General features: G+C 38.1%; 1 protein-coding gene across 6 annotated transcripts in view; it reads left to right on the forward strand.

Moving 5' to 3' along the window:
• The window catches only part of MITF (melanocyte inducing transcription factor), a 184,769-nt gene that overhangs the window by 80,208 nt on the left and 81,206 nt on the right, over positions 1-23,355 (forward strand). The window contains exon 1 of one of the 6 annotated variants that reach the window (XM_060766377.2): positions 10,499-10,521. The exons of the other annotated variants lie outside the window; for them this stretch is intronic. The gene's annotated coding sequence lies outside the window, so the exon portion shown is untranslated. Of the gene's footprint in view, positions 1-10,498; positions 10,522-23,355 lie in introns of those variants that run through there. 6 annotated transcript variants of the gene reach the window in all.

Consider the following 23,355-nt stretch of genomic DNA (forward strand, 5'->3'; position numbering starts at 1 on the left):
AATCAAAATTTTTGTAACTGTTCTACACTAGGTCAGGCTAACAAAAAATTAAGCCAGAATTATAATGTCTGAATACTCCATGTTTGCTATATTAAACACCTTGGCACAGTTACAAAGGACCAAGGTGACAGAATAGAATGATTTATTTTGCTGTTTGTTCAAAGGGAGGAGCGAGTTGCTTGGCTCTTTTGAAGTAATGGATAAAAACAATTGGAAAAGAGAGTGTATAAGATAGAGTTCCAATAGATAACTGGGTTAGATAAACTAAACTCCGAGGAGTTTATAGTGAATGTCTTCCAGGAAAATCTTGGAGTTCAGCAAGCTTGATTTAAATAGAAATTAATAGTTATTTGTTTATTTTGCAACTTGTGTAACATACAATGATTCCAGATGGTTGGGTTTCAGTTAATACTTGCCCAAGCATAACACCCAAAGACTAATATAGAACCACCCATACTTACATCAAATACTGAATCAATACTACAAATTAGACTTTTAGAAAATATGTGTGGCCTAATTTTCAATAAGCCAAATGTAACTATAGATGTTCATGGTAATGAAGTATATAACTATTTTTAAATACATAGTTTTCTGTTAAATATGCTTATCTTAGAATCAGGATATAATGGTTTGAATGTTGGATGAGGACTCTGAGAGATGAAGGTGCAAATCCCCTCTTGACCATGGAAGTCCACTGGGTGACCTTGTTAAATAGTACGCTCTTGGTCCCAGATAAATAGTACACTCTCAGCCCCCTTCTCCAGAACAAATCGTGTTAAGAAAGCAAAATAGGTTTACCTTAGGATCACATAAGTTGGAAATGACTTCAAAGCATACAACAAAATGCCTACCTTACCATTTGAAAAAAAAGATGATGAAAGTGTTCTCTCTCTTTTTTTTGTTTTGTTTAAAAATCCATACCATTTTGCTTAAGTTTTTCTTGACTCTGTAGAGTCATGGAATACTATCAAATGTGAATATTGCTTCTTCCCTCTTTCTCTCTCCTTAGAAATGGGAAGGCATTTATATCCTTCTATGCCATGACACTTGAAAGGTGTTAGGGCTGCAAGGATTAAAAGCTGTGTTTTGTGGGTTTATGAAATGCAATACAAAGCAGGACTTCACGTGCAGACCTAAACTGCCAGGAGGTCTGCCATGGTTTGATTTGTAGCAATTTGGTCCTGGAGAACTAGGAATTCAGTGGAGCTTGCTGACGCACGAGTTTGAATGTGTTGCTCTCTTTCTGCTTCTTTGGATCATTTGAATTCTTTGGAAGCATAAGGTGTCATTATATGTCTGTTCAGACTCTGATTTAATTTATTCATAACGTTGTCTAAATTATCTTGGACAAATTCTGTAGTCTTCTAATGTCTCACAAGGGCTGCTGGCTGAATACCGCCTGTCATATATATGTCCCTCCAAATGCTAAACTACAACCCCTGTATTCCTCATCATTAGACATCAAGACTGGAACTGATGGGAGTCATGATACAGTAACATCAGGAATGCTTCATTTTGTTCTGTTTAGTTGAGAGAGTAGGGTTTGAATTCAGATATAAGGCTTGTGGATATGATATCTGATTTTAAAATGTATTTTACCCTTTTCCCTAAATTAGAGCCATAATAATTGTTGGGTTGTAATTCCCATTATCCCCTGTCAAATAACCAAAATGATGGGAGCTGTCATATGAAACTAAAAACTAAAGAGCACTGACCACTGTGTAAAAAATTATAGTTGGCCCTCTGTATCCATGGATTCTTTGTCCATGGATTCAATGGCCTGTTGAAGGCAACCAAAAGGCTGATGTGGCCCTTGATGAAAATGAGTTTGACATTTCTGCACTAAGGCAACCATGCTCTTCTGTAAGATGTTTATTCTTCTTTGTTTGTTGGTTTTCCCATTTCTACAAACTGAAGTTGAAGCACGCAAAAGTATAGATTCAATTGTCTTAATACGACTTTCTCTCCAACTTTCTGCATTTTGCAGCTACTTTAAATAATGTCCCAGTTTCAATGTCTTTTTCCAATTTCCCCTTTTCTCTCCAGCTTACTTCAATTGCTACAAATTGAGTTTAAAATGCAGAAGTAGGTTGTCCTTAGTAAACGGACAGGAGAGGAAAGTAGGGGTGAAACCTTGAGTTTCCTAGTAGGCTCAGGCAAAAGCAAATTGCTTTAACTTCTCTTGTGTTTTCTTCCCTATCCATAATTTTTGCTTGTATCTGCTGAGGATATGTCAAAAGATCCTCCCTTACTGTGGATACCTGAAACCGCAGATATTAGCATTTTTTTTAATTTACTTGGGCAGGGAGCATACCATGGAAGTGGAGGATCCAGAGACACCCCAAACACTTCTGGATGGGAATATTTTTAGAGCATGGGTAAATGAAACCATGAATATCAAATCCATTAATATGGAGGTTCTACTGTACTACAAACACACACCCACACCCACACACACACACACACACATGAATACTACAGTTAAAAAAAGGTCCAATGAAAATGGCACTAAGGTTTGATGACCCTCCTTTACTGGGGATGTAACATATTGCATTCAAGTACATTGGAAACACTCCTTTCCCACTTCTTTCTGTTGAAGAACCTAATATCACTGTAAGCCACCCTGAGTTGCTCTGTAAGCTGTTCCGAGTCCCCTTTGGGAGATGGTGACGGGATATAAATAAAGTTGTTGTTATTGTTATTATTATATCCTTTAATATTTCAGAATAAAGTATTTAACACATTGAGAAACTAATACGGTTTCTCATCACCTTTTGTTATGATAGCTGTTTTTTGTGGATTATTTTAATGTTGCTCTTTTTATTGTCGAAGGCTTTCATGGCCGGAATCTCTTCTAGAGAATGCCTCTAGAACATGGCCAAATAGCCCGAAAAAACCTACAACAACCCAGTTGCTCTTTTTCATTTTCAGTATGATCAGTGTTTACACAAATTATCTTTTTGGAAACAATATAACTGGAGCTTGGACACTTTACCCGAACAGATTGGGAGATTTGAGGTTTCAGGCTCATCAAATATAATGTGTTGCATTGTTCATTTGTAGTTTTCAGATAGTGACGTTCCACTGTGCCACCACACTGTGCCTCTATGATTCTCTGACGCAGATGAAGGGAAATCAGCAGAACTGGACACTCCTGGAGGCATTCATTGCTTCCGTGGAAACTCTCCAAGCCATCAGGAGTTTCCACATGAAAAGCAGTAGTACATGTTACATTTACAGCACCAAGAATCTCCCTGCAGAAGTAACTTAGTGGTAAAAAAAATGACTGGCCTTTACATAATAAAGTAATTTTTGAAATCAAGTGTAGAACACACCTTTGTGTCACCAGAGATTTCTTTAATTCTGGTTTATACAGAATATTTCTCCGTCTTTTGTTTTGTGGCTGTTTAAAAATATTCCTCATGCTAACCTTTGCCAGGCTTGCATAAACCCTATCTATTTGGATGGGATAAAGGACCTACTGCTACGATGCAGGGATGCTTCCACTTTGTCAAAAGGTCAGGTGTGCAACTTAAAGCTGCCCTCTTGGGGATTTACGTAGTAGCTAACGCAAATTCGTCAGGACTTTGGCAAAATGACAGGAACAATCTTATATAAAAGGGAACAATTTCTCCAGTGTTTCAGCTACAAAAAGGCTTTTCATCATTCCCATATGTGAATTATTTCATTTAGGCCTCCCCTTTAAAAAGCAAATTAAACAATATCAAAGAATCATTGTAGACTCTTACATACTGTCCCATTAGCAAGATGGGAAATTAAGATAAGGCTTACTGAATTTCTCTTTCCAGTCTTTTTTTGTTTTTGTTTTTGCAAAAAAGAAAGAATATAAACATTTCAGCTGTAGTATCAAAGTTGCTGCCATCAACTGCAGTCAAAATGTAACTTTCACCTCCTGTGACTGCTTCTTATCCTAATACAGCTTGAGCATCCCTTATCCGAATTCTGAAATTCAGAATGCTCCAAACTCATTGATGTGGGTGACTTATGTGACAACTTCTTCTCATAACTTCCTGTAGAGGCATGCATTGGATCAAGAAAGTATGCATCTGTCTATGTACAACAGAGTGGGAACTATGCATGCTTCCAAGTGTTGGGAGACTACAAGTCTGACTAGTCATTATAGTCAACGAGGAGCTACAGCCAACATTATCTGGAAGGCCAGATGGTTGATCTGCACTTGTCTATGAATATACATATATCAGGAGATCTTAAATCAAAAGATACTGAAGAGTGTGTTCAAACAGTAATGAACAATGCTGCTTTATACACTTCTGAAAATTTTCAGGGTTCAAATGAAAGCTGCTTTCTCTTCAAGTGAAGAGAACCGTTCAGAACAGTTGAGATAGACTGGTTAATAAAGTGTCAAGTCTGCTAATTCTATTTACTCAGACTGTTGGTTGCAAACATTAGATTTTCTAGGAAAAACAGGGTTAAACTAAACATTGTATATTTGTCAGGACCACCATTCTTTTCTTTTCTTCCTTAATTGTTTCAGTTGTGTTGGAAGGGTAATTCTGATGAGGGACCACCAACTTAGTAGAGAGGGCTTTAAACTTGTCTATTTAGAAAATACTTTGCTAAATAGACAGATTCTCTTTAAAAGTTCTAGGTGCTTTTGCTGTATATTAATAGCCATAATGCTCTTGATATACTATTCCAGAATATCCTATATATTCCTGTATAACTCCAGAAATTATAATTAAAGGAAATCAACCCCAGGACCTAGGTTGACTTATACATGGGTCATTGTGAGTACGGTACTTTAACTCTTATCAAAAAGGGAACTATCCTCTTCTTTAAGTGGGAAAAGGCAAGAGCTTAATCCATCCTTGGAGTGCCTAAAACAAGTATTGACTTCCTCTACACTTTCTGCCATGGTACTGGTTCTGGATGTCTGGGTTTCCACTCTTCCATAGAATAACCCTCGACTTTTGCCTCAAAATCTGTCCTCGACTTATACATGTGGTCAACTTCTATGTTAGCATATGTAGTAACTATGCTAGGGTAGGTACTCACAGTAGGACAAAGATGATGGGTGCAGGAGCTATGATTGAAATAAGGGACTGGCTGATCAATAGTTGGCAGTTTTTGTCTTTCCTGAGGTGACATACCCCTCCTACCCCTGCTGCCATTCTCTCAGTTGCTACTTATGTTATAGGAAATATTATCGTACTGTGATGGCTGCCAGTTTTCACCAGGCAAATAATATCATATCCATCAACTGGTAGGAGGGATAGTCTCATTGAAACCCTGTCTCCCCATGTTTTCAGTTGCTTTTAAATGTCCCAGGGTCCATTTACATTACAGTGTAGAATGAATGCAGTTTAATGCCACTGTAATTGCTATGACTCAGTGCTGTGGCATGATGGGAATTGTAGTTTTGCAAAGTCTTTAGTCTTTCTGCAAAAGAATGCTGACGCCTCACCAAACTACAACCCTCATGATGTCATGATGATTAAAGTGGTATCAAGCCGCATTAATTAGATACATCACAGGTTTCTTTCTCTTCCTCCAATTTTTCTCCTTTGTCCTCGGGTTACTCCAGTTACTGCAAACTCAGTTACAATTAGAAAAGTATTTTGCTTTCAGTCAATTCAGCAAGAGGGAGGTGAGGTAATGGACTCGTGTTCTTGCCAGTAGTTTCAGGTAAAAACAAACTGCTGCAGCTTTTCTTAAGTTGTGTATGATTCCTCATTAACAGCTCTTGCGTTCTTGGCTACATTGTGATGCTGCTAATCTTGACTACATTGCCTGATTTTTTTGTGAAATGTTGGAGTGCATGCAGACTGAAAGACACGTTTGAAACTCTTCCCTTCTCTGTTCTGTGATCCCAATCCAAATTCTTCCCTGCCCCATTATGACTGTCATTCACTTTTAAAAACAGTACTGTACGGCCTTCCTACCACCAGGAGATATTCTCCTGGACTTTGCATAGATGCATGAAATAAGAGGGCTCTACTGGAATGAAGGACGTGAACTCCAAGATTGCTATAGAACAGGCATGGGCAAACCCAGCCCTGTGGGCTGGATGCAGTCCTTTGGGGTCATTTTTTCAGGCCTGGTTTGGAGCCAGAGGAACAACCTCAAGGGGCTGCATTTCCCAGCAAGGCAGGCAACAGAACAGAGGGGAAGGAGGAGGAGGCCAGGGAGGGATCAAGCTCTGTGGCTTCTGCTGAGCATGCCTTTACTCTCCTCCCCTCCCTGCCTTCGCTCTCCTTCCTGTCCTGTCTCATCCTCTCTCTTTCTCTCTCCTCCTCCCTTCTCTTCTGCCTTGAACTCTTTCGCCCCCTTGTTTCTATCTTGCACTCTCTCTTCTTTCCTTCTCTTATTCCTCACACTCCCTCTTCCTCCCTTCTGTTATGCCTTTCTCTCCCTCCCCCCTTTTTTCCTTGCTCTCACTCTTCCTCCCTTCTCTTATGCCTCACGCCTCCTCTTGTACCCCTCCTTTCTACCCTATGCTCCCTCTCTTCCTTCCCCATGCTTTTTCACCCCTCTCCTCGCACCAAATGCTCCCCCCCCAGGCCCATAGCCAGAATTTCAATTCAGGGGGGGCTGATTGTTTTTTTGGGGGGGCTGAGTCTGAGCGAAAGAGGGTCTACCCTAGCAAACCTTTTGTATAGTTACCCCAGTACCCCCATGGTGATCAGATCATGATATGTATAAACATAACGGTTTAAATATTGCACCAGTAAGGCCTTTTCGCGAACCACCATGAGAATTTCGGGGGGGCTGAAGCCCCTCAAGCCCCACCCCCGGCTACATGCCTGCCCCCCACGCACCGTTTGCCCACACAGCCCTCACACTTCCCGGAATGTGGCCCCCTCTCTAAAAAGTTTGCTCATACCTGCTATGGAATCATGCTGGAGGACCTAAGGATAAATGTCCCTATGGATATGGGGGTCATATGTACAGAGATCTGATAATAGATTTTCCAGTATCATTTGTGCTTTATGTCAAGTTGTGCTTTGGAACCACACCCAATTGAACAAGGCCTTCATTCAATATTTGCTTTATCTTGTTTATCTCAATGAAAACTGGGTTACTGCAGCTTATGAACATAGTTGACAATAATATTTCCAAAGCAGATAGAACCCAAGTAATACAAATGCAGTTTTCATTCTAACAAGGTACTAACATTTTCTGAATAATAGAGGGGATCGCTACAGTGATAATCTCAGATTAATACTGCCTTCCACCTTTCAGAGATTAGTTTCTTCCTTGTGCTGTTTATATGGCTTTATTGAAAAAATGTCATTTTATCAGCATTCACAAGTAATCTCAAAATATAAGCACCATGTTTTTCAAGTACTTTGAAGAAAGCTTACAAGGTCACTTAAGGTTGTGATATAAAAACCATTCTGGCATAAGAACCTCAATCATATCAGTTTAGCTTTTGCTATTTAATAGTCTGAGAGTCTGGATCCAAATGATTAAAAGGAAAAAGCACTTCTAAAAAGTATAATCACAAGAAACCATGCAAGCAAAGTGATAAGCTAATAGCAGAGGCGAATTGATGTGAATTATGTGAAGAACACCCTAAAAACCAGCTCAGTATAGTTTGACTTTGCCCTTAGTATCCCTGTTCACACAAACAAGGAAAGCATGTTTACCCCACCTGTACCTGTTCTATCACTCCACCTGTAGCAATGATTCATCCTTTACCTTGAATAACTTTTGAAGAACAGTTTTGAAATCAATGACCTATGTGTGTGTTTTCTTTTAAAAACAAAACTAGGACTCATTTTAATATATTGGTTTTTGTCCAGTGACGGCTGGAAACTCCATCCATCTCTAGCCAGATAAGCTTTCCCTTGCCTCTCTCTGGACAAGGTCAAGATGGATTTTGAGGGTTTCTTTTGTTAACTACTATGCTGAAGTTTTCCTGAAATTGTGCCTCTTTAGCTGATCCTAACATATTTATATAAAATGAGAGTATTGTCTGTGGTGGCAAATATGATAGCAGGGTGAAAGGATGTCAAATTATTTACTATTGCATTTTGATTGCCAAGGAGTTTGTGAGATTGGTCTTTGTTGCCTTTTTCTACTCGCCATTGTGCCATGGATGGTTGAGAGGGGGTATCATTCAATGTTCAGCCTCAGATCACAGATTTTTTAAGATAATTCTTGGATAAGGGACATTTTATTGTCAGATAGTCTCTAATTGAGCTGATCATCCTTCTGATTCCTCCCCTCTTTTAACCTGTACACGGTGTACTGCTAAGAGACAATATGGTGTAATGGTTAGAAGATTAGGATGAGACTTGGTAAATGTGAGTTGTGCCCCAAATTTGGGTTGTGTCCATTGAGCCTAAAATACATATTTGGGATATTTTTAAAAGAAAAACCTTTTTAAAATATCAAGCAATGTCAAGCATAGCAAAATGCAGCACCTAACCAGGAGATAGTCTTCCTCTACTATTGTGATGAGGCCAGACAACTTTTCAACACAATAGTGAAGTTGTTGCTTTTTAAGTTATGGTTGTTTGTTAATTATTCGTTCAGTCACTTCCAACTTTTCATGACCTCATGGACCAGCCCACTCCAGAGTTTCCTATCGGCTGTGGCCACCCCAGTTCCTTCAAAGTCAAGCCAGTCACTTCAAGAATATCATCTATCCATCTTGCCCATGGTTGGCCCCTCTTTCTTTTTCTTTCTATTTTCCCCAGCATAATTGTCTTCTCTAATCTTTCCTGTCTTCTCATGATGTGGCCAAAGTACTTCATCTTTGCCTCTAACAGCCTTCCCTCCAGTGAGCAGTTGGGCTTTATTTCCTGGAGTATGGACTGGTTTGATCGTCTTGCAGTCCAAGACAATCTCAGAATTTTCCCCCAGCACCACAGTTCAAAAGCATCTATCTTCCTTCGCTCAGCCTTCCTTATGGTCCAGCTCTTGCATCCATAGGTTACTACAGGGAATACAGTTACTTTAACTATGCAGACCTTCGTTGCCAGTGTGATGTCTCTTCTCTTCATTATTTTATCGAGATTGATCATTCCTCTCCTCCCAAGAAGTAAACATCTTCTGATTTCCTGGCAGCAGTCTGTGTCTGCAGTAATCTTCGGGCCTAGAAATACAAAGTCTGTCACTGCCTCCATGTTTTCTCCCTCTATTTGCCAGTTATCAATCAGTCTGGTTGCCATAATCTTGTTTTTTTTATGTTTAACTGCAACCCAGCTTTTGCACTTTTGTCTTTCACCTTGGTTAGAAGTTATATAACATAACTTAGTTTCATTTTTCTTACTTACAAGTTACTTTGTATTTCTCATAAATTGCTTTTAAACTCTGAATGTGATTAATTTGGAACATACTAATTAATCTGTAACAGAGTTTAGATCAATTTAATATTGAGAGAGCCCCCATAAATAACAACAACAACTTTATTTTTATACCCTGCCTCCATCTCCCTGAATGGACTTGGAGCGGCTTACATATGGCACAATGTGCCTAAAACATTGCATAAAATAAACAATACAATACAGAATAAAACCAAAAGCATATAAAACAATAATTTAAATTCAAAAACAGTGCCCAATAACCTATGGCAAGAACTGTCATGAAACCTGGCCAACTGTACACAATAACAAGGGAATGAATAATGCAAATTATAGCTGATGAGCAAGGGCATAGAATCCACAAAGCATTGATGAAAGCATGTCTAATACTTCACTGAGCTATGTTTGTTGTTTTACTGTATTTTAAACTGGGGTCTTACCACACTATTTCTAAGGAGTGAAATAACAAAACCTGATGGTCTGTGACTAAACAAACAAAAAGTGCCAGGTCTCCATTTGGCCTAGCTCAGAAATGAGCTAACTGTTTGCACCTAAATGTAGCAAACACTTAACTATTCACCCATGAAGATCAAGTGAGCCATTGGAAATTAGTGTGATTTGCACATTTATTATTATTATTATTATTATTATTATTATTATTATTAATATTAATGTATTTTGACATATCAATGCTTAACAGCTGCTATGTCAGTTACATAATATAGATGAAACTTTACCCATTGTTTTCCCCTTTTTATCATTTCTTTATTTCCTAAAGCAATTTTTTCATGTTTCAATATTTATATATCTATTCACATTACTGGAAATTTTTGATAGCTGCAACTTAGAGCTGAAGAGAGCCTGACCATTGAAATTTTAAAAATCACAGTCATGCAAAATCCATTCTCCTCTCTGCAGTTCTTTCCTCTTCCCACATTTCCTGATAGAACAAAATACTTTCTCTCTCGGGCTCAGGTAGGTGCTGGATTAAACAGGTCTGCTAATGCAGAGGCACCGAGACACCGTTGGAGCTCTGAGCTCTGCTTGGATTGGCGTTGCCAAGACCTTTATCAAGTGCCACCCCTAGAGACACTTTCAGTGCCAGGACTTGGTTTGACTTTGACTCTTCCCCAAGGGCTTTGCAGAACACCTTAAGCAGGAAGGGGACAAAGATGGAGGCACTCAGAATCCCCATGTTCATGCCTTGCTCCTTCGAAAGCCGCTGTTTGTAAGTGTGACACTTCATGTTGTGTGTGTGTGTGTATGTCAAAGAAGAGCTCATCGTTTCAACATAGTGACTGCTGCTGTTACTGTTTATTTCAATAAGAGGAAAGGGCTCCTTTCAGTTTCTAGCTATCTGAAAGACACAGCAGCTGTGTCTGTCCACATAAGATAAAGATAATAACTTAAATGTGGAGATAAACGGCATATCTTTAGTGGCTTTTCTGTTACACTAACCAGACTTTATGGGTAAGACAAAACACTGAATTTGGTTTTAAATATGCGGTCTTTCAAATGGCAAACCTACTTTGTTAAAGAGACTAAGTTTTCCTTGGTGTTTAAATAAAGATGTGCATTTTCTGGTTCAGATGGAGTATACTGTGATATAGCATTATTCTCAATCTGAGATAATTTGGTGGCTCATCTTTTTTGGGTTGTTTTACTTCTATAATCAGGGTTGCCTCCTTGCAGTTTTCCTTATTTGCTATCACTAATCTAACAGAAAAAAATATATTATTGTACATTTGAGATTTGGAGTTGGAGGAGCTCCAAATCTTTAGGCCCTGATCCAAAGGGCTATGGATATTTTTTCAAGTGCTGCTTCTGGGTCAAGATATAAAGAACAACTTGCTAATTTCTTTGTCTTCCATGAGAAAGGATTGTCATGACACCCTGTTGTTTGCTTCAAATCATTTCTTGCTTATGGCAACCTATTGTAGTGTTTCCTTGGCAAGATTTTTCAGAGACTGCCTTCTCTGAAGCTGAGAGGATGTGACTTGTCCAAGTTCACCCACTGCAGTTCCAAAGCTGAGTGAGGATTCAAATCCTGTAACACATCTATACTGACCATTTAGGTCAGATAAGCCTCAGCTCTGTGGAGGCCAAACTCTGCATGAAGCTGGCCAGGAGTGACAGAGAGCAAGACCATTAACCTAATTCGGAGGATACTCCACATTTTGGCCCATAATTCAGAGTATCCCCCGACTTTGTGCCCATCTAAATAGCAGGACTACTTCCAGAATAGAATTAGCCACAACTATTCTCTCTGTCAGCCCATATTTCTGAGTCTATATTTCTGAGGGGATGGCACTTAGCAGCTCCTCCCATCTTCTGTGTTATGCAGTTTCGGTCCATGACATGGATCCTACTTACCATCTGATACGTGCAGTGACATCGTCTAGGGCAATGAGACATTTGAGGAAGAGAGGTGGGAAAGATGGGAGGAGATTCTCCTTCTCCTTCCTCCTCCTTCATCTCCCCTTGCTCCTCCTGACATCATTATAGGCAACAGCCAACAGGTAGGACACATGTCACAATGTTACAGCTGGAGACCACTATGACACAGAGGATGGGAAGGTACTCCAGTGGTGCTGAACTATTTTCAGTGCTGCTAGGCAGTCAGGACTACCTCTTAACTCTGCAGTGGCCAGGAGAGTGCATGTCTGACCCAACCTAGGGCCAATCCAATATATGCCATGCCAGATTGGCCGTGGTAGATCTGCCCCTGGACTCCAGATTCATTGTCCACTAAAAACCAATACACTATGCTGGTTCACAATTACAGCTTCTCCCCTTTCATTTCTATGCATTTTAGCAAGAAATGAAGCACATGCATATGGCAAACATAGGAGGAAATTGATTTCAAAAGATGCAAACAACCTGTGCAAATCATGAGATAGCCATAAATCAAGAGGCACCTTATGCAGAAATAAGTTATCCAATATTTATATTTTACAAAGATTGCTTATACAATTTTTACAAAACTATGCTTTGCAAATGGGGAATGCTTTATGAAAATGTGAAATACTTCTTACCAGTAGATTAACTGGGTTTTCACACACACACACACACACACACACACACACACCTCTTTTGCAAGAAAAAGTAAAATATGGATTCCCATCCCAATTCCTCAGCCATTATTTACATTGAGGGCGAAAAATGGAACTGTTTCCCTCCTGTGTTAACACCTGCTCCTAGGGAGAAGCGAGGAGTAATCAACCTGGTTGATTCTTCAGACCATGTTATCTAGATGCTGTGTATGGGTGATTAACAAAGCGACTTTTCCCCAGGTGCATTCTGACTACTAGGAATTTGAAACATTCCTTGCCAATCTTTTGTAATAGCTACCTGTTGCATCTCTACATCAGTACTTGGTAAACAATTTCCAGCCAGTCCCAAAAGTTGTGTGTCCCTGAAAGTGAGTTAGGCATTCAAGCAAATAAACTTTATTGAATTGCAATTTATGGGGGATGCGGGGGGGGGGGGGGGAGGCAGGAAGGAAGGGAAAAAAAGAAACTGCCTCTAAAGCTTAATAATTATTTAGTGAATGCTCTTGGGTCATGAGAGAGGCTCTCATTAGTTTAGGGAAAGCATTGCTGCTCACTAAATTGTGAAGGTGTGTTTAAAGGCGGGATGGAAAATGGAAAAATTCTAAATGTACAGTTATGTAGCAGACATCATTCCTTTCTACAAAAAAGAGCTTGAATTGTGTTTTATCTTCATCACTATAGGAATATTCAAATGGTTTTATGTAAATTATTAGAAGTATATTTGCACCATGAATTTTCCCACAAAAACTGTTTGGAATAGATCTTGTCTTGAACTTGGTGCCCAGAACTGATGCACTTCAACTTTCTCACTCATAGCCAACAAGGTTATGAAGGAGTGAATAATAAGAATTTTACAACACATCTGAGTGATGGCATGTTAAGAACAAACAGTGCAAAGAAGACAACTATATGTGGGTTTCTTCTTAATTTTTTATACTCTAATAACAGGTCCAGGGTGGCGCAGTGGGTTAAACCACTGAGCTGCTGAATTTGCTGACTGAAAGGTTGGTGATTCGAATCTGGGGAGCACAGTGAGCTCCCCCTGTTAGCCCCAGCTTCTGCCTGCCTAGCAGTTCGAAACATGTTAATGTCTGTAGATCAATAAGTACTGCTTCTGCGGGACGGTAACAGCACTCCATGCAGTTATGCTGGCCGCATGACCTTGGAAGTGTCTATGGAGAACGCCAGCTCTTTGTTGTGAAATGGAGATGAGCACCACCCTTTAATAACTGGTCCATCACATATATGATGCTGAAAAAATTAAAATTAAAATTGATGTAGACATTAAAACAATTTGAAAACATTTGGAAAAACAACCTTCAGAAACAAAAATAATCGATAATCTAAACAGTATTGAAATAAACAAAACCCAACAAAATTTAAAATGTAAGTGCTTTATGGCTAGCATCCTGTTTTAGCTATTTCTTAAAATATTATGATGCATTGTATTTTACTTGGTTATTACTCTGTCTTGAAGAGCTTAAGAAAAGTTTGTTGTTGCCACAGTCTGATATGTTGTCTCTCACCCACCCACTTGTGACGGTTTCTTCGCAACATTTATTCTTGGTAGATTTACCATTGACTTCCTCTAAGATTGAGAGAGTGTAAGTTTGACATGTCACTCATCAAGTTTCTTTTGGTGTGCTCAAACCCTTGTCTTCCTGAGTCCCAATCCAGGACTCTCAAGCTATCATGCCACACTGACATATAAATATAAATCAAAATAATAATCATCATCATCGGTGATCATTCATGTCCGAGTATGATTGTCTTCCAGGTGTAGTGTCTTGGTGGTGGGTCCATTGGTGACTGTAGAGACCTATTCTTGATCTGCACGTTCTTCCGCAATGAGGACATCAATTTCCAAGTGGAAGGTGGTTCTGGTTAGGGTTGGCTTGACGCACCTTCCACTTGTTATGTTTCTCCCTTTCGCCTTTCATTCATGTCTCTTCGAAATCTGCAACACTGTTGGTCACTTACATTAATCATTACATTGTTAAAATGACCTCTTGCGTTTGGCGTCCTAATACAGGTTGAGTATCCCTTGTCCAAAATGCCAGATTTTTGATTTTTTTAAAAAATTGTAGTACTTGCATTTTCACATATGTGTGTATGTGTGTACACACACACCCTGAGATATCCTTGAAGATGGGGCCTGGTTTAAACAAGAATTTCATTTATATTTCATATAAACCTAATACACATAGCCTGAAGGTAATATTATACAATTCGTAATAAGCAAAGGTATCACAATTCTCCAATGAGATTTTGAATTTCTGGATAAGGAATGCTCAATTTGTACTGTGCCTTTATTTAGGAAGAGTAGTTAAGCAAAACAGTGTTTGTGTGGACCAATAAATTTCATAGTAGTATAAATGTTGAACAGTATTTTAACACTGCAGGCTGGTTAGGATGTAACTGATATCACAATTCCCCATCAGTATGAACATCACGTGAAACTATGGTTCGTTCCAAAGTAGAAACTTTCAATGTATTGTTGAAGGCTTTCCTGACCAGAATCACTGCAGTGTTGTGTGATTTCCAAGCCAAATGGAAAGCTTCTAGGGTGTTTTGTGGTTTCTGAGCTGTATGGCCATGTTCTAGTACCATTTTCTCTGGACATTTTGCCTGCATCTGTGCCTGGCATCCAGATCTGCTGAAGATGTCAGCCACAGATGCAGGCAAAACTTCAGGAAAAATGCTGCTAGGACATGGCAATAAAGCTTGAAAACCACAAAACACCCTAGAAGCTTTCTGTTTCCTCCTCATAGGAATGCTGCTGGGGAAAGAATTTAGTAGACTCACTCAGAACTAGTGCTTTTTTATACTACCCAATTATAGTGATATGAGTCCATTCTGATTGCCATGACAATAATATTTGGAATATTCAGATTTCCAGTTTTTGGAGGGAAACTGAGACTTTCAGCCAAAGAGCTCTAATGCCCCACCAGACGATAAATCCAATTAAATCCCATAGGGTGCAGTCAAGATAGAATGGAATTCCAGGGCTATGTTTAGATGGTGCGAAAGGGCATTATGAAACTGTAGCATTGCAAATCGTTCATCTGTAGGATTTATGTAAGCAACATTTAACTGGTGGAAATGTCAAATTTTTCCCTGTAACCAATTGGCCTCAACTTGACAGAATTCTTTCTGTTACTTTTGGGATGTTGTTTGCTTCCAGCCCCAGCCCCTTTAGCTGATTATCAACTTTAAAAATATCTTTATAAACAGTACTTTGTGGCATTGGGGTGTGTGTTTCTAAATAGTCTTATATAGTGACTTTTTACATACGTCAAGCTTGTCCCATCATTTGTGGAACAGACCTATTGAAAACATCATTGCTATGTGTCTTCAAATAATTTTCTCCTTGTGGTGACCTTGTCCTACAGTTTTCTAAGCCTATTATTTAAACCAAGAAATAAAAAGAAATCTCAGCAAGATTTATTCAAAAGGAGGCTTGGCATTGACTTCTTTGGGGCTGAGTGTATGACTTGCCCAAGATTACTCAGTGGGTTTCTATAGCTGAATCTGGATTTGAACCATTCTTTCCTAAAACCATATTTCAATATTTGAAGCATTACCCATATAAGCTGTCATTTTTAAACATGCTGATTGGTAAAACTCTAATAAAAATAGTCAGTACAACCCTGTTAAATTAGTGGATGAAGACTACAGTGATTCCTTGTGCAACACACACATATTTTAAAAAAAACTTTCCAATAGGCAGATTAAATAATTGTATTGAGAACATCCTTGAGTATCTGCTGGCAATTCTGGGAGTTCCAAGATGCTGGGGACTAGGATTAGGGATTTGGAAAGGATTAAGTCCCATATCTTTTCTTTCTGAAAGCCCCTTCGGCCTATGAGGACAAATGGCTGACAACTACAATATCTCTGCTTATTGCCATTATGGGTCCACTCCTCTCCCCTCCTCAACAACTTTTGCCTGAATATATTACACTGTTATGATGGCAAAAACAATACAGGTGCTCTCTCTCTCTCTCTCTCTCTCTCTCTCTCTCTCTCTGTGTGTGTGTGTGTGTGTGTGTAAACATTTAGATGGGAACTTGTGACAAATTTTTGAAATCACCATCTTGTAAATTTAGGGATTCAGACTACTGTATATTCATTTATCTATTTATTTAAATATTTATATGCTGTCTTTTAGGACAAAGACACCACCCCATAGACTGCTCTCTAAAATAAAAATATGCTCCACTATTGCTGTCTGATGAACATGCAACCAATTAAAATTTTAAGAAAGATAATAAATAATCAAAATGTGTGTGTACAACATGTACCTGTCTATCTATGAAAGACCATTAATATTTTAGAAAAGTATTTAATTCTTGCCATCAATCTAAATCTAGCTGCACTATAAGCTATCTTATATAAAGCTGGTTTACAAATCTTAGCTTGTTTTACAGTTTAGAAATGTTCCTGTAATGGTTGTTGTACCATATGGTGGGTGAAAAGTTTTCTGCACATCTTATGTTAATTATGCTTGTCATTAGTAAGCAGCACATAAGAATACTTTTACTTGGTTTATTGTTCTGTGCTTAGCATAATAAATCAAATTTGGATGGTAAGTTTTTTTAAAAAAAAACTTGCTAATTTGAATGATGCCAATTAATAGCACAGCAGAATTCAATGTCAGTCCAACCTGCAATCAATTATTAAATCACTGAATGAAGTACAAAGATGTAAAAACAAGAAGCATGTTTACATATCATTTTTTGCATTTTGCCATTTTTTCTACATATCGTTATGTAGAGTCATTGACTTAACTAAACCACATTTCTGTTAAATTTAGTGTTGTAATCTGTTTCCTGTATAAGATTTCCCATGTTTTGTCCAACAGCACACACTAGTGTTGAAGTATAATACTGTATATTCACATAGATATGAATAAATCAGAATTTGGAATCTATTTCTTTAACAGGAAAATGAAAGGCAAATAATCATTTTGAAGTATTGATTGATCAGTAGGAAGACTCACTTTCTACAGTTGTTCAAAAGTTAATTTCTGAGTCTCTCAAACAATGGAACAATGTAAATGTTGTCTCCACAAATGAAAAGATCACATTTTCATTTTAAAGTAAGCTACCGTGTACGCTACTGTGTAAGGAGAAAATCAGCCCCAAATCTTGGTTTGACTTAGTTATGGGACTCTGCAAACAGATGAGGACAAATGGTAGTATTTATTATTTATTTTTTCACTGTATTTATATACTGCCTTTCTCATCCCTGGGGGAACGCAAGACAGTTTACAACATGCTAATGGCAAAAATTCAATTCCAACATACAGTACACAAAGAAATCATTATAACTACAGTAATTACTGTATATAACTATGAACTTAAAATCAATTAAAATAATTAAACTTAAGACATGTATACAATTTAAACATTCAGACAAGCATAAAATCATCCTAGTATAAACATTAAAATCCCATGATCCAGAAACCATATACCAAGAGCTCATAATGCAGGAGCTCTACTTGCAATTCACAATCAGTTTATTTTGGAAGAATTATAGTAATTTCAGGGTAGACACTGAAAGGTTAAAGGGGCTGTGAATGGCAATATATAGTCTCAGTCTATATTAAAAGTGTATCTTTGTGTGTGTGTTTTAGAAAGCAAAATCCACGTGACATTGTCAGAAATGTTCATCGAACAGGAAAAATTGTAAGCTCCAAAAGATATAGGGAATCCCAATGATGGCAAAGCAACTTGGGGAGAATAAATAAAACTGTGAAGAAAGAATAAGACTGTCCACTCTACTTCTGCTTAGACTACCAAGTAGTCCATTGGTTAAATAAAAAATATAGATTACAGAGTTATGAAACTGTATCTAATGCAGTGATGCTCAACTCTTGATTCTTAGAACATCTTTGAAATGAAATGTAATGAAACTTTATTTATAGCCCACCCAATCTCCCCGAAGGAACTCAGGGCGGCTCACAACAAAATACACAATGGCAAACATTCAATGTCAACAGCAATATGGAAACAAATCAGTGAACAAATCAAGAGCAACTCAGTAAATTATAAACGAACATACCATAAATGAACAAGACAGAAATGATCCTCATAATCACTAACATATCATTAAAATATTGTTTATGATGATTTTTTTTTCTGAATTCTGCCATCCAGTTCAATGGAATTGACTCAAAGCTGCATTTATGTTAGGAGAACTTGGATGCTTAAATAGGATAGGCACTCACTGATTTTCTGTGAGAATGAGGTTCAAACAGTACTTTGCCTTTTGTGTGTAGAATGCAGTTACATTTATACCTTTTCTTTATTACAAGTGAATGTCAGACTCCATATCAGCTGTAAGAACTTTAGATATTACATTAAAATGAGCTGACCTTCTTGGCACTTCCTGAACTAAAATGTGGAATAGAATGCAATTATTCTTTGATTTTTCTTTTCTCTGATAAAAAAAATGGTGTAGAAAGATGTGTGAACATTTGGAGGGGGGGGGACCTGGCAGAAGATATATATATATATATATATATATATATATATATATATATATATATGAGAGAAGGATCTTCAAAAAGCCATACTTTCAAGAAAATTGCATACAGAAATTTGTAAATTGGGTGAACGTATACAAAGACAAATGTGAATTTTCGTGAGGACTTAAAAAAAAAAACAGAAATGGGAAGAAATAAAATTGTGCTTGAAAAATATCAATATGTCAGTATAAAAAGCCCAGAAGGCAGATAGAACTAGTCACTAGGGTAGGTATCATCCACAATGGTAACTCATGTTGTCACATCTATGAACCTCCTCCCATACCAGAGCATACCATAACATTGTATCAGAAATACCAGAAAATTTTACAAAATTAGTGACTATAAAAAACCGGCAGGAGCAAAAACAACAATGCTTGCATGCAGTCTGTATAGATATAAACACATAAACATTGTAATTGGGTAATCACAACAGACCTGACCGGAGTGCATGTGCATTGGAAGGATCAAAAAGTAAATGTGGACCGGGTTGTGGCACAGTTGACTAGGAACCAGCTGCATTAAATCACCACTGACCGAAAGATCATGAGTTCGAAGCCATCCCGGGTCGGTGGGAGTAAGCTCCCAACCATTTGTTTAGCTTGCTGTCAACCTTTGCAGCCCAAAATATTCCGTCAAGTAGGAAATCTGTCAAGTAGGAAATTGCATCTGTCAAGTAGGAAATTTAGGTACCGCTTATGTGGGGAGGCTAATTTAACTAATTTACAATGCCATAAAAATCTCCAGCAGTGGGTGAAATAATGAGGAAGTACTCCATCAAGGATTCGGTGCCATAAGTGGACCGTGAAGCAACAGCTCCCCCAGTGGCCAGAATTCGAACATACCCTCATCAAGCTTAAATTGCCTGTGTTTGTCAACATATATTGTGTGTCTATGGCATTGAATGTTTGCCATGTATATGTGCACTGTAATCCGCCCTGAGTCCCCTGCGGGGTGAGAAGGGTGGAATATAAATACTGTAAATAATAAATCAGCGTAAACTTTTAACCATGTAAGTATATTGATACAATAAGCTGAACATACAAAATAAATTTTGATGGTTACCTGTATATCTAACTAAAATACATTTAAATAAAAAATAATACATAACTTCCATGTAAAAATTTCACACACTTTTTGTTCTTCATAAGTGCCTTTTGTCAGAGATTTTTATAGTCTGCCTTTCAGAAGACGGAAACTTTATGTTTGATTCACCTCCTCTTTCACTGTTGTTAGTGAAAGGTTGCTTGTTTATATTCCTCTTCTACTTAGCTTTAAAACAATCACTAGAACCTTTTTAAACATTTTCAGCCTTCCTTTTTTTTTGGTCCTCCTTTCATCTTTCTAACAGTAGCAGAGACAAAATTCTTTGGTAGATTGTATCTTAAGTGATATTTTGAAAGGCTGCTTACCTCCAGTAAGTCTCATTTAGCTGAAAACATATAGCTCTCCCCGCCTCTCTTTTTTTTCTAGTAGCATAAAGTCTTGTTTAAATCGGTTTATCTTTCTGGTCTCCATTTGGGATGCTGCCGGCAAGTCACCCCTTTCTTTGTCTAATTTAAGATTGCATTCCTTACCTTCAAAGGTGAAGGAGATCAGAGTTTCACCATGGATCCTTGCTGAGACGCCTTCATTATTTTGATCCGATCTCTCCAATGCCACTTGTTGTTTAACCATGAACATGCCATTTGTATTATTTTGTTATTTATTTGAAGCAATAGTGGTAATCGTTTTGGGAACTCCAGTGGCAGCCTAAAGATTAGCTCTGGATTGGTTCAATATTTCAAAACATACACTCACGCATTGCAGGGCACATCGCAGGCTAATTTTTTCATTCCTTCACATTCCAAACTCATCTGCTGCTTTGGTTCACAATAGAAATCCATTTGGTGCATCAAACCTAAATTGATTTTTTTAAAAACAAGTTGCAATAGCAAGGATAAATTTATTTGAAGAATATTTAGATCACAACACAAATTATAATTCAGACTGCTATTTGATTTGTTTTGATTTTGGTTTATAAAGCTATGCATTTTCTTGGTTTGATGTTTAAATGGATGTGTTCCAGCTTCAAAAGGGCTGGATCCTCTTGTTCGTAGAGTGTATACACATTTAATCCCATAGGCAGAAATTTCAAGATTTTCTAGAAATTAGGGCACTAGCATGCATGACATGTCCTTTATATAACTAGGACATAGCAGACACATAAGGAACAAAAAGCAGGGTTACTGGTCTATATTTTTTCATTTATTGTTTGACAAATTGCAGCTTTTGTGCATGTTTGTATGCAAGGGATAGAGCAAGAGAGGATATAAAACACAGAAAAGCTCTGAATCAAAGAAGTCCCACATGGCCTCCAAATTCATTGTTAAGTTTAAGGTGGCATCATTGCAAAAGGGGAAACATTTGTGTTAAATTTGCATATGTTAAGACAGATAGATAGACTGATGAATGGATGGGTGGATCGATGAAAATGTGGACAATAATAACTGTAGAAATGCAGTAATTATTATAATCCTAGAGAAGACTGTGGCTATATAGCCTACATGCCTATTCAGTTTGTTGCCCATGTACTAACTACTAATGGCTTTGAATTAACTGAACTTCAAAATCTCTTCTTGTGCTTCTGTATCTTTAAACTTGCAGTGGAATGTCTTTCCAATACTATTCTCTGGCCTCACTTCAGATAGAGAACTATTTTCAAGGACATGGGGCTACTCTGATTAATTTCCTTGTGTCTGCATTCTGGGTGTACTTTTTTTTGGTAGAAGGCAATATAATGGTACAAGGAAGGAAGTGCCTGCACTTCTTTCCAAAAGCAAGAACTTTCCAAAAACGGAAATCCCAGAACCACAGTTTAGTGTCTGGGGTACAAAGGAAAAATGCTACCTACCCCAGCAGTGGCCCACTTTGCTACCATGCTTTACTGAGAGAAATGGCAGGTGATAACAGAAATTCCCCTTTAACTGGAAGACTTGGGGAAATGCTCTGCCAGTCAATGCTACTTCAGCTCTTTTGAAAAGTTAGAAAAGTTTTGCTTATAAAAAGAGCTGCTCTCCAAACTAGGGCTGAAGTGGTCAGGGCAGGGCATGAATAGCCAGGTATTATTATATTTGAGATATTCAAAATCAGCAGAAACATGCTTTCGGTTGTGCTCAAAATGAACAGTCATGGTATCTGTCCAAAGCCCTTTTTAAAGGTTTAGGGCAGTGGTTCTCAACTTGTGGGTCCCCAGGCATTTGGTCTACAACTCGCAAAAATCCCAGTTAGTTTACCAGCTGTTAGGATTTCTGGGAGTTGAAGGTCGGGAACCACTGGTTTGGGGGGGAGGGTGTGAATAACAATGAAAGAGGTGGGGAGAAAACAACTGAAACTACTTGTCATTGGACACAAGATCAAAATAATACAAGATAAAAATAATCAAAGATTTACATCCTTGCTTTTTCGGCACAGGTGAGAGACTTGTGAAGATAAGTGAGAATTTTTTCAGCAGTGGCAGTTTCTAAGATATGTACATGATTTTGGAAACCTGATACAGTGTAGCAATTGGTGAAGACCATTATGGTTTTATGGTCTCAGACTTCCACATCAAGTATTGATAAGAGAAGAGTTGTAAGCAATCTGCCTACTCCTTGGAAAACCCATTCCCGGCTCTTGCTTCCTGGATTTCAGCAAAGGATTTCATTCATACTGATCAATGCCTTTTACCCTTTTTTGGCCAGGACCATTACATTGTGTGCACACACAATTTTCATTAGAGCATGTGAATTTATATGAATCCATCTTGCCAAAGAAGGCTCAGATTGTACCCGGAATATTTTAGCCCCAAACTATTTTTTTTTAATGGGTGGAGAAGAGCTGGAGGGAATGTTGGCATTTGCTGGAAAATGGAACAGGAACAGAATGTCTCTCAGCTCTGGCATTCACACCTAATGAATGCTCTCTTCTTATGTGTGCACAGTAACAAAATGCTCTGCATCATGTGCCTGAATAAAAGTAACATTATGCTTATCTCAAATTCTGTCTGTGTTAAATCTGCTTCTGGCTCTTTTATTTCTATTCAAGACAAGCAGAACATTTAATAATCAGCTTAGTCGCTTCCCCATGTATGCTGAATTACTCTTCAGATCTGTGATTTTGATTAAGATACGTATGAATGTGCATGCCACACACACCAAACACATCATGGTTGTGTGTCAAAGAGGTATGCAGTGCAAGAGATCTTTCACATGCATAAGTTTTATACGGTGCCAAGGATTTCTTTGTTATTGCTGCGTGAATTCACTGGTTTTAGCGTGCTCACAAAATCTAAAAACTACCATTTATCTTTTTTATTCATCTCTAGAAGCTAGTCTAGTTATAGAAACTTTAGGCAAATACAGTCAGCATTCAATGGGATTAGAGACACAGAACCCCTGTGAAGGCAAAAACTAATAAAAGTGCCCTTTTTAAAAAAAAACTGAGACAACACTACTCTAAG

The sequence above is a fragment of the Anolis sagrei genome, chromosome 2, assembly GCF_037176765.1.
Source record: "Anolis sagrei isolate rAnoSag1 chromosome 2, rAnoSag1.mat, whole genome shotgun sequence".
NCBI classification, from domain to species: Eukaryota; Metazoa; Chordata; class Lepidosauria; order Squamata; family Dactyloidae; genus Anolis; species Anolis sagrei.